Raw genomic sequence first — 9,582 nt, 5'->3', positions numbered from 1 at the left:
TTAAGGCATGCTTGACTCAAAGAGGTTCTAGTAGTAGTGTTACTTACCTCGAGAATAAACTCAAATACGAAAATCCTTTCTAGTTTTCACAATCTTACAATTGAATCTCCAACCAAAATCCAATAATTAAGCATTCCAATAGAATTCAAAATCTTATTAACGTACTAAAATCCACAAGAAAGGAACTCCAACACCCATTGGACAGCACCCCAAGCACCTCTAAAATTCAAATCTAAACTTCACATATCATGGGCATGTTGGATTACAGAAATATGCAGCGGAAGAAAACAAGATCATTAAGCATTCTAATTTCTTAATTTTGACATCAAAATAAGTATGTTCATAGGGTATTAAAAAGGTTTCAACACATACCTTTGAAGATCCTCTTCAAACACGAATTTGAGCTACAATCTTCTCCAATTGAAGTCGTGGACCACCAAGAGATCTTTTCTATTATTTTCAGCCTTGAATTTGAATGGTAGAACTCATAATTGGGCTGAATTTGTGAAAGTTGTGGTGTGGGTTTGAAGAGAGGGAAAAACAATTTTCTGTAGAAACTAGTTTTCAGCATTCAATCTCTTTCAATCTCAAAATTGAAGAGTTTTTATCATTCCGTTAAATGCAAGCACTCAAGAGACCAGCTGATGCCACTTCAAATGCATAGAATTAATGGGCAATGTGTGTGAATTTAGGAGAAATACCTCCTTCACCAAAAAGTGGAAAAATCCACTACCAAGTTCAAAATTCCAATTTACATTTTCAATCTTTAATTTAATTAAGTCAAAATTAATTAAAATCAAAACTAATATTTCAATTTCATGAAATTGAAATATAAATGAAAATTAATTTTGATTTTTAATTAATTAAATAGTAATTTAATATCAAATATTAAATTAATCACATATAATTAATATTTAAATCAACATTTAAATATTATAAACACTCCAATTTCGTTTATTTTTATAAATTAAACGTTAATTAATTATATCGAATATAATTATACAAACCCTAATTTGAATTTGAACTATTCAAATTCAAACCCTAAATTCAATTTGAACGTTTCAAGCTGAAATTCAATTTGAACACTTCAAATTGATATCATTCCAAATTCATTCAATTTACTAATTCAAGGTGTTCATGTTTTACGAGCTAGTAGAAGGACCTTATGGACTTACAGATCATGAACTCCAACGATTTGAGATTAATTGGCTAAAATTCTTTAGACCGAATTAATCAATATTCGTTAACTATCGAGTCACACCACTATAGCTCGATAACTGCACTCTCCTCACTGCAGATATATTTGTGTTCACCTGATTTAACCATAATTAGTAAGTTGACCCTTCACAGGTTGTTCGTAATAACGGTTGGATCAAATGCTGTTTTACCCCCAAAATTACGTCTTGCTCCTTAAATTCCACCGATCCTCTAATGAACAATTGATTTGTGATCCAATCACTAAACTGGATTCCTCTTGGGCCAATGAGAGGGTGGGGCTCTTGTTCAAAACCTGGATTAAGCACTTAGAGAACAACTTTCCTCCTATCCTTAAATCGGGTAGGCGTGAATTCCATCTTGCACCCTATGTCCCCAACTATCTACCTGGTCTTACCCCTGAAATGGGAAGCTTATTGAGTCGACGCTGTTGAGTCAACCCTCATCTATACAAATCTGATAATCCCGAATAAATAGGAGTTCATAGTTAGCTCAGGATTAAGATCGAGTTACCTAGGTCATCTAATCGAAATAGTCGGTCTTAAACAGTAAACAACATTATAAAGTAAGAGTGGCTTATTTCTTGGTCCAATCTTATGCAAACTCATTAAACATGACGGTCCCACTCCTCATGTCACCACATGAATGAATCAGGATCACTTCGTTTGTAGCACTTTACAACTCCTTGTAACAACCATAGATTAACAACTATAGAGTGGGTCGCATCTGATAGTATTACCAGAATAAGAAAACCAACCTTATTCGTAACTATAGATCATTTTGACTATTTACTCGAACCTAATTCATTTTTATGTCTCCACATAAAGTTCAAGTATTCATATAGTAGCCATAGATCTTAGTTTATTGGATTTAGTCTTTACAAATGCAATCTACAAATTCAATAACAACTTTATTGAAGAAATGTTAAAAAAAACATCTTTATTGATAATAGAAAATGTTTAACTCTATAAACCGCGAGTTTTAGGACATACAATCCAACAGGATAAACATTAAATTCAACCCAAATTTAATGGGTATCCAAAGTTAAACAAAAACCCAACGAAAACTTACCGATAACTCGGCAAAACTTTTGGATATGTTGGACAACAACCTAATTCTCTCTCAACCACAAATCTAAGATCAAAATATTTTGGGCAACCAAAATTTAGGCCAAAGCTTAAATGGGTACTTAAGGCCTTCAAGAAAAACCATAAAAATTCACAAAAAATTATTGCCAAAACACCAAAATTGAACTTTGATACCGCTGGACGACGGTTATTGACACTCCAAAACTTCGTTCTAACATCCAATCCAAAACATAATGAGTATAAATAAATTGAAATAAAAATTAGTGGATATTCAAGATACACCATGAAAACCTTTTAAAATACCAAATATTTACCCAAACAAAACTCCGACGAAATCCAATGGAGCGACGATGAGGGCTTGCAAGCGGCAATGACGACTGAATAGAGGTGGCGACACTAGATGGCATTGAGCAGCACGACAATGGCCAGATGCTGTTTTGAGCAATGACAGATGTGGTGAGGTAGCTTGCAGGAAAAAGTTTTCACCTTACAAAACTGAACTCTTTTTTAAAAACTACTTTTTCTAATCTCTTTCTTCCTTTTTGAGATTTTAAATGGAGGGCCCCACATGATGAAAATATAATGTTGTCTCTTATTTAACTATTTTACATTTTACCTTTTTCTATTACAATTTTTCAAACTTAACTTCAAATTTAGATCTTACGAAAAAAAATCATTGGGTGTTGTTGAATGAGGAATTTTGGACCAATCACAAGTTGTCACGTCGTTTACTAAATTAATGACGAATTTCTAAATCATTAAATTTGGGTCTAATTAGAAGTTAACATATGTCCCGAATTGAATTGAAGACAAATTTCGATGATGCCAAGCGGTTGAATCAGATGAGATTAAATTGACCCAATTTGATATTATTATTTGGGTTTAAAGTCCAAACTACCAAAAAAGGTTGAATTGGACCCAAATTTTAAATCAAGCCCAAAACCAACTAATTGGGCCCAAGGGTCAGACCCATGGATCAACCAAGCCCAAATCCAATTAATTGGGCCCAAGGGCCAGACCCATGGATCAACCAAGCCCACCTGTGAACTCCATAGATAGATAAGCTCTCCTCCTTTGAAGATACAAGCATTTTCTACATTCAGAGAGTCCAGAGAATTCATCAACAAGCAGAAGACTTCCAAGACTCCACTCCTAGAAGACAAGANAAAACCAACTAATTGGGCCCAAGGGTCAGACCCATGGATCAACCAAGCCCAAATCCAATTAATTGGGCCCAAGGGCCAGACCCATGGACCAACCAAGCCCAAGCCCACGAAGCCCATCTATGAACTCTTTAAATAGAAAAGCTCTCCTCATTTGGAGGGGTTAGCAATTCTATACTCCAGAGAGCTTATAGGGAAGTCTCTACAATCAGAAGACTCTTTGACTCCTGAAACTGACCACACCTGAAGACTGAAGTCCTTCGAAGATACAAGCATTCTGAAGACTGAAGTCCTTTGAAGATACAAGCCTTCTGAAGACTGAAGTCCTTTGAAGATACAAGCAATTCTACATTCAGAGAGCCGAGAGAGAATTCATCAACAAACGGAAGACTCCCAAGACATCTGAAGCTGCACTCCTAGAAGACAGAAGACCCTTGAAGACAAAAACACTTTTCCAAGACCTCTACTTTAAGAACATTCGGTGCTTTTCTTCTTCAAGTCAAGCACATCCACCTAACCAAGAGAGAATCAAAGGATCAAGTCCTAGAGATCGAACCACATCGCATCAAACCAACCTCAACATCAACATCAACTCAAGTTCAACTCCATAAAACAAGTTTCTCTAGAAGCCTCATGCGAACACTAATCCTCCAAGAAGATCAACAAGCTCAAAGGTCGATTGTCCAAGAAGATCAACAGGCCTAAATGCCGATCGTCCAAAAAGATCATCAATCCCAAAGGCCGATCATCCAAGAAGATCAACAAACCCAAAGGCCGATCATCGAAAAAATCAATAAGCCCAAAGGTCGATCATCCAAGAAGAGCACCAAATCCAAAGGTCGGTCATCCAAGAAGATCAACAAGTCCAAAAGCCGATCATCCAAGAAGATCAAACAACTTAAAGATTACTGTTTATTTTAAAAGCATCAAAATATTATGTATTAGAGAATGTACTCACTTTCCATAAAATTAGTACAAATACAAAGTTCAAGTTCCACGAAATAAATTTCTCTTGAAATCTCATGTGAACAAATTGGCATGCCCAGTGGGACCTCTCTACCTCTCATCTCTCTCTCGTCATCCAACTCAACAAATCTACAAATGGTACCAAAGAAAGCTTCATCCAAAGCTACCGTCGCAAGCACATTTACATAAGCTCTGTCATCACGGGAAAAATCTGGATCCAGCTGATGGAATCTTCTAAAGGCGAGATCGTCATTAGAGAAAATCCCTTGTTCGACAACTATGCTTCTGCTACAGATCTATTAGAGAAAGAATCACATTTTGATATAGTGTCTATCATGATGACTGATGTAACGACTGAGTCGACCATGGCAGCGATGGAGATAAAGATAAATCTCCAAATGAAGGTTGTAGAGGAGCGAGATTATGAAATTACTGCTTTAAGAGATCATATACAAACTCGAGATACTGCTGAGTCAAGTCAATCTCCAACTACAAAAGCCAATGACAAAGGAAAGACTATCTTGCAGGAAAGTCAGCCACAACAATCTACCTCTGTCGCCACCCTGCCAATTCAACAACTGCAGGATATGATTACAAACTTCTTAAGGGCTCAGTACGGAAGACCATCACAGTCCTCTTTTATGTACTCCAAGCGTACACCAAGAGAATCGATAACCTGAGAATGCCAGCTGGGCATCAACCTCCAAAGTTCCAGCAGTTCGATGGAAAGGGCAATCCAAAACAATATGTTGCACACTTCATTGAAACCTGCGAAAATGCAGGAACCAGAGAAGACCAGCTAGTCAAGCAGTTCGTTCGTACCTTGAAAGGAAATGCTTTCGATTGGTATACTGATTTGNCCAGAGAAGACCAGCTAGTCAAGCAGTTCGTTCGTACCTTGAAAGGAAATGCTTTCGATTGGTATACTGATTTGGAGCCAGAAGTGATTGACAGTTGGGAATAATTGGAAAGGGAGTTTCTGAACCGTTTCTACAGTACAAGGAGCACCGTTAGCATGATGGAGCTGACAAACACAAAACAGCGGAAAGAAGAGTCGGTCATCGACTACATCAACCGATAGAGGGCTTTGAGTCTGGATTGCAAAGATAGACTCACTGAATTATCTTCAGTGGAGAGGTGCACTCAGGGCATGCACTGGGAGTTTTTGTGCATCCTGCAAGGGATAAAACCTCGTACGTTTGAGGAGTTGGCAACACGCGCTCATGATATGGAGCTGAGCATCGCCAACAAAGGAACTAAAGATTTCCTAGTCCCTGAAGGGAGAAAATACAAGAATGAATCCAAGGGCACTGAAAAGATTGTGGATAGTGTTACAAAAGAATCTATGGTCGTTCATGTAACCCCTTCGAAATTTTCCTCTAAAGGGAAAAAAAAAACAAAATTTGAAAGAAGGCACAATGAGGGTGAGAAGTGTCGTCCAACTCTTAAAGAAAGACAAGAGAAAGTTTATCCATTCCTTGACTCTGATGTGGCAGATATGTTGGAGAAACTGCTAGAGAAGCAACTTATTCAGCTGCCGGAATGTAAGTGGCCGGAACAAGCAGGAAAAGTAGATGATCCTAACTACTGCAAGTATCATCGGGTTATTAATCACCCAATTGAAAGGTGCTTCGTACTGAAGGAACGGATTCTGAAGTTGGCTCGTGAAAAGAAGATTGAGCTAGATTTAGAATGGGTGGCTTCGCGATTTCTTATTGGCACAGGCATCCCAGGTAATTCAGTCTTATGATTCTTCATTATCTACATATGGCCTGTTTTTCCTAGGTGCTCATTTTGTATGGGCTTTTAGTTTCATGTTTCTATTCAGCGGGTGTGGTTATTGGCAAGAACTTATTGAATCCAGAGCTATAAAGAGAAGACCGTTTCGTGCTTTCCGTGCATTGGGGTACACCCTTAGGTGGTGCACGCCTTCAAGGAGGGGCGCACTGCGGGGAGGGTTCTTTTAAGTAGATGACTCGTCGGGCCAGGACCAAAGCTGGGCTCGACAAAATGGAAAGTATCATGGTACGACTCAGTTGACTAAGATGAAACCATTTTTTCTTGTTGAATAACGTAGTCAAAATGAAGTACCCAACTCAATTACATCGTTCCTCTCCCTATGGTCGAGCTCAATTACATCGAGCCTCTCCTTTCAGTCGAGTAGAATGTTCTGAGTTTAGGTCTAATGGTATCCCGGAACTGGAAGATCATTTCGAGATCTTCGAACATATTGTAGGGTTCAATGTGACTATTGTCACTTCGGCCTCAGCCAAAATGCTAGTGGAGAATCTCTCCCTGGCCTTTCAACTTAGCAATCACAGAATTCAGGGGTCTTTCTATCCTCGTGTGTGATCGGATATTGAATTCGTTCATCTTCTCGCCGCCTCGACGCATTCCCTTCTCTCCCCCGCATCGTCCCACACAGAAAGAAAGAGCGCAGAGCCCCGGCCCCACCTGTGGGTCCGCTAACGTAACTTTGGCACCTACGGTAGAGATCGGAGGTATTTGGCCCCCAAAACAGACAAATCACGCTACAGTAGCGACAACTTCAAGTGTTCCAACATTGTCTGTGTTCTATGCTCAAAGACAAAGCTTAATCCAGTTTGGAGCCTTTGAGCCTATAGCTGTTTGGTTCCAGCAAGAAATTCAAACAACAAATTCCAAAAAGAAAGATGAGCTCGTTGAAGATAATGATGAAGGGTGGATGGTTGTGACTCATCGAAAAAGAAGACAACCAAACTCCATCCAAAAAGAGTCGCATTCCTATCAAAGCTATAGAAGAAGGAACAAGACTCATAAAAAGAAAGGCAAAAAAATGACATGGAAGCCTAAGCCTGCTAAGAAAGAAGACAAGAACTTTCCTCAATTCCGATGGCCGACAACTTTGGCAAAATTTCTCCCAAGAAACTTTCTCAGTAATCATCCAGAGAAAGTATCAGAAGTTATTGCATGTCATACTATCGGCATAGTGGAAGTCAACAACAATCATATAACTGTCAAAGAAGTCAATGACTCAGAAGAAATGAAGCAAAGAACTTCTGCAATCGTATTAAGCCTTCAAGTTCTCGATCTTCAGTCTTTCAAAGATTGAGTGTGGCCACGATAGGAGAAGAAGACCAATGTCCAACAACTACTTCTACTCGTACTTTAGCCTTCGAAAGGCTAAGTATATCCACATCAAAGAAAGATCGACCTTTAGCATCTGCTTTTGATCGTCTCAAGGCAACAAGCGATCAACATAAAGGAAGGATGAAAATCTTGAAGGGGACGTCATTCCATGAAGAAAACAACGGCGAAAAGATTCACAGTCGAGTCCCTTCACACATGAAGAGGAAATTTTCTATTGACATAAGTACAGAAGGTTCCTTGATAGTGAAACCGAAACTCATCATATTGATGAATCCTACAAATGAAGAGAATGATCAAAACCATGATGAAATAAGAGCTTTTGAAGTTTCTTTTCCTAATGTGGTTATAAATGATGTTCAGGCTCCAATTCCTAACTTCATTATTGAACTGATTATAGAACAAGACAACATTGAAGTCCCCGTTGTTGAACCTAAAGTTCAAACTCAACAACTTCAAGAAGTACCACTAAGGAGATCCACTAGAGAAAGGAGAAATGCAATTCCATATGATTATATTGTATTTCTTCAAGAACATCAGGATGATATGGATGTAATGAAAGATGATCCAATCAACTTCCAATAATCTCTACAAAGTTCTAACTCTCAAAAGTAGATAAATGCTATGGAAGAGGAAATAAAATCCATGAAAGACAATGATGTTTGGAAACTTATGAAATTGCCATTAGGAGTGAAACCCATAGGTTGTAAATGGATATTTAAAACCAAAAGGGATTTGCATGGCAATATTGAAAGATAGAAGGCTCGTCTTGTTGCAAAAGATTTTACTCAAAAGGAAGGCATTGATTATAAAGAGACTCTTTCCGGTTTCATCGAAAGACTCTTTTAGGGTAATCATGGCACTGGTAGCTCACTTTAATATAAACTACATCAGATGGATGTAGAAACTGTGTTTCTCAATGGAAACATTGATGAGATGATTTATATGGTGCAACTAGAAAACTTCTGTCTGGTTATTCAAAGTCTATGGTGTGCAAATTGAAATCCATCTATGGTCTCAAGCAAGCCTCTCATCAATGGTATCACAAATTCCATGAAGTAATTACCTTCTTTGGTTTTGAGGTGATGAGAAGAATATGCCATGAAGCTTTTGAGTGGAGTCAGGTTGGCTAGAGTCGATCTCGCATACAAGGCGGAGCCGGAGGGACCAGAGTTGTCCTCGCATATGAGGTGGAGCCAGATGGACCAGAGTTGTCCTCGCATATGAGGTAGAGCTAGGCAAACCAAACTTGATCTCGCATATGAGGTGGAACCACACCCACATTTTTTTAGAGGAAGCGAAGCTACACCAACATTTTGGAGAAAGGGTGAAGTTATACAAGATTGAGTGAAGTCGCGTCATCAGTTTGGAGATGAAGTGAAACCGCGCCATTAATTCGGAGATGAAACGAAGCCACTCCACAACTTTGGAGATGAAGCGAAGTCGCGCCAATATTTTGGAAAGGAAACGAAATCTCACCATGACTTTGGAGATAAAGCGAAACTGCGTCAACATTTTGGAGATGAAGCGAAGCCTTGCTCTCAGTTTGGAGATGAAGCGAAGCCACGCCACGACTTTGAAGATGAAGTGAAGTCGCGTCATCAGTTTGGAGATGAAGCGAAGCTGCATCATGATTTTGTAGACGAGTCACTGAAGATGGAGCCGAGTCATGCACACCAACCATGAACTTGAAGATCAAGCGGAGCTATGCACACCGACCTTTGAGCTTGAAGATGGAGCGGAGTCATGCNCCGAGTCATGCACACCAACCATGAACTTGAAGATCAAGCGGAGCTATGCACACCGACCTTTGAGCTTGAAGATGGAGCGGAGTCATGCCACTGACCTTGAACTTGAAGACAACGGAGCCATGCACACCGACCATGAACTTGAAGATGGAAGTGGGGCCATGCACGTCAATCTTGAACTTGAAGATGGAACAACTTCGATGGAGTCTCTGAACTTGAAGATGGAGAAGCATCGACGAGGCCTTCGCGTTTGAGTTCGAAAAAGCATCTGCAAAT

Source organism: Benincasa hispida, chromosome 8, assembly GCF_009727055.1.
Source record: "Benincasa hispida cultivar B227 chromosome 8, ASM972705v1, whole genome shotgun sequence".
Classification (NCBI taxonomy): Eukaryota; Viridiplantae; Streptophyta; class Magnoliopsida; order Cucurbitales; family Cucurbitaceae; genus Benincasa; species Benincasa hispida.
Note: the sequence above shows the minus strand (reverse complement) of the source record.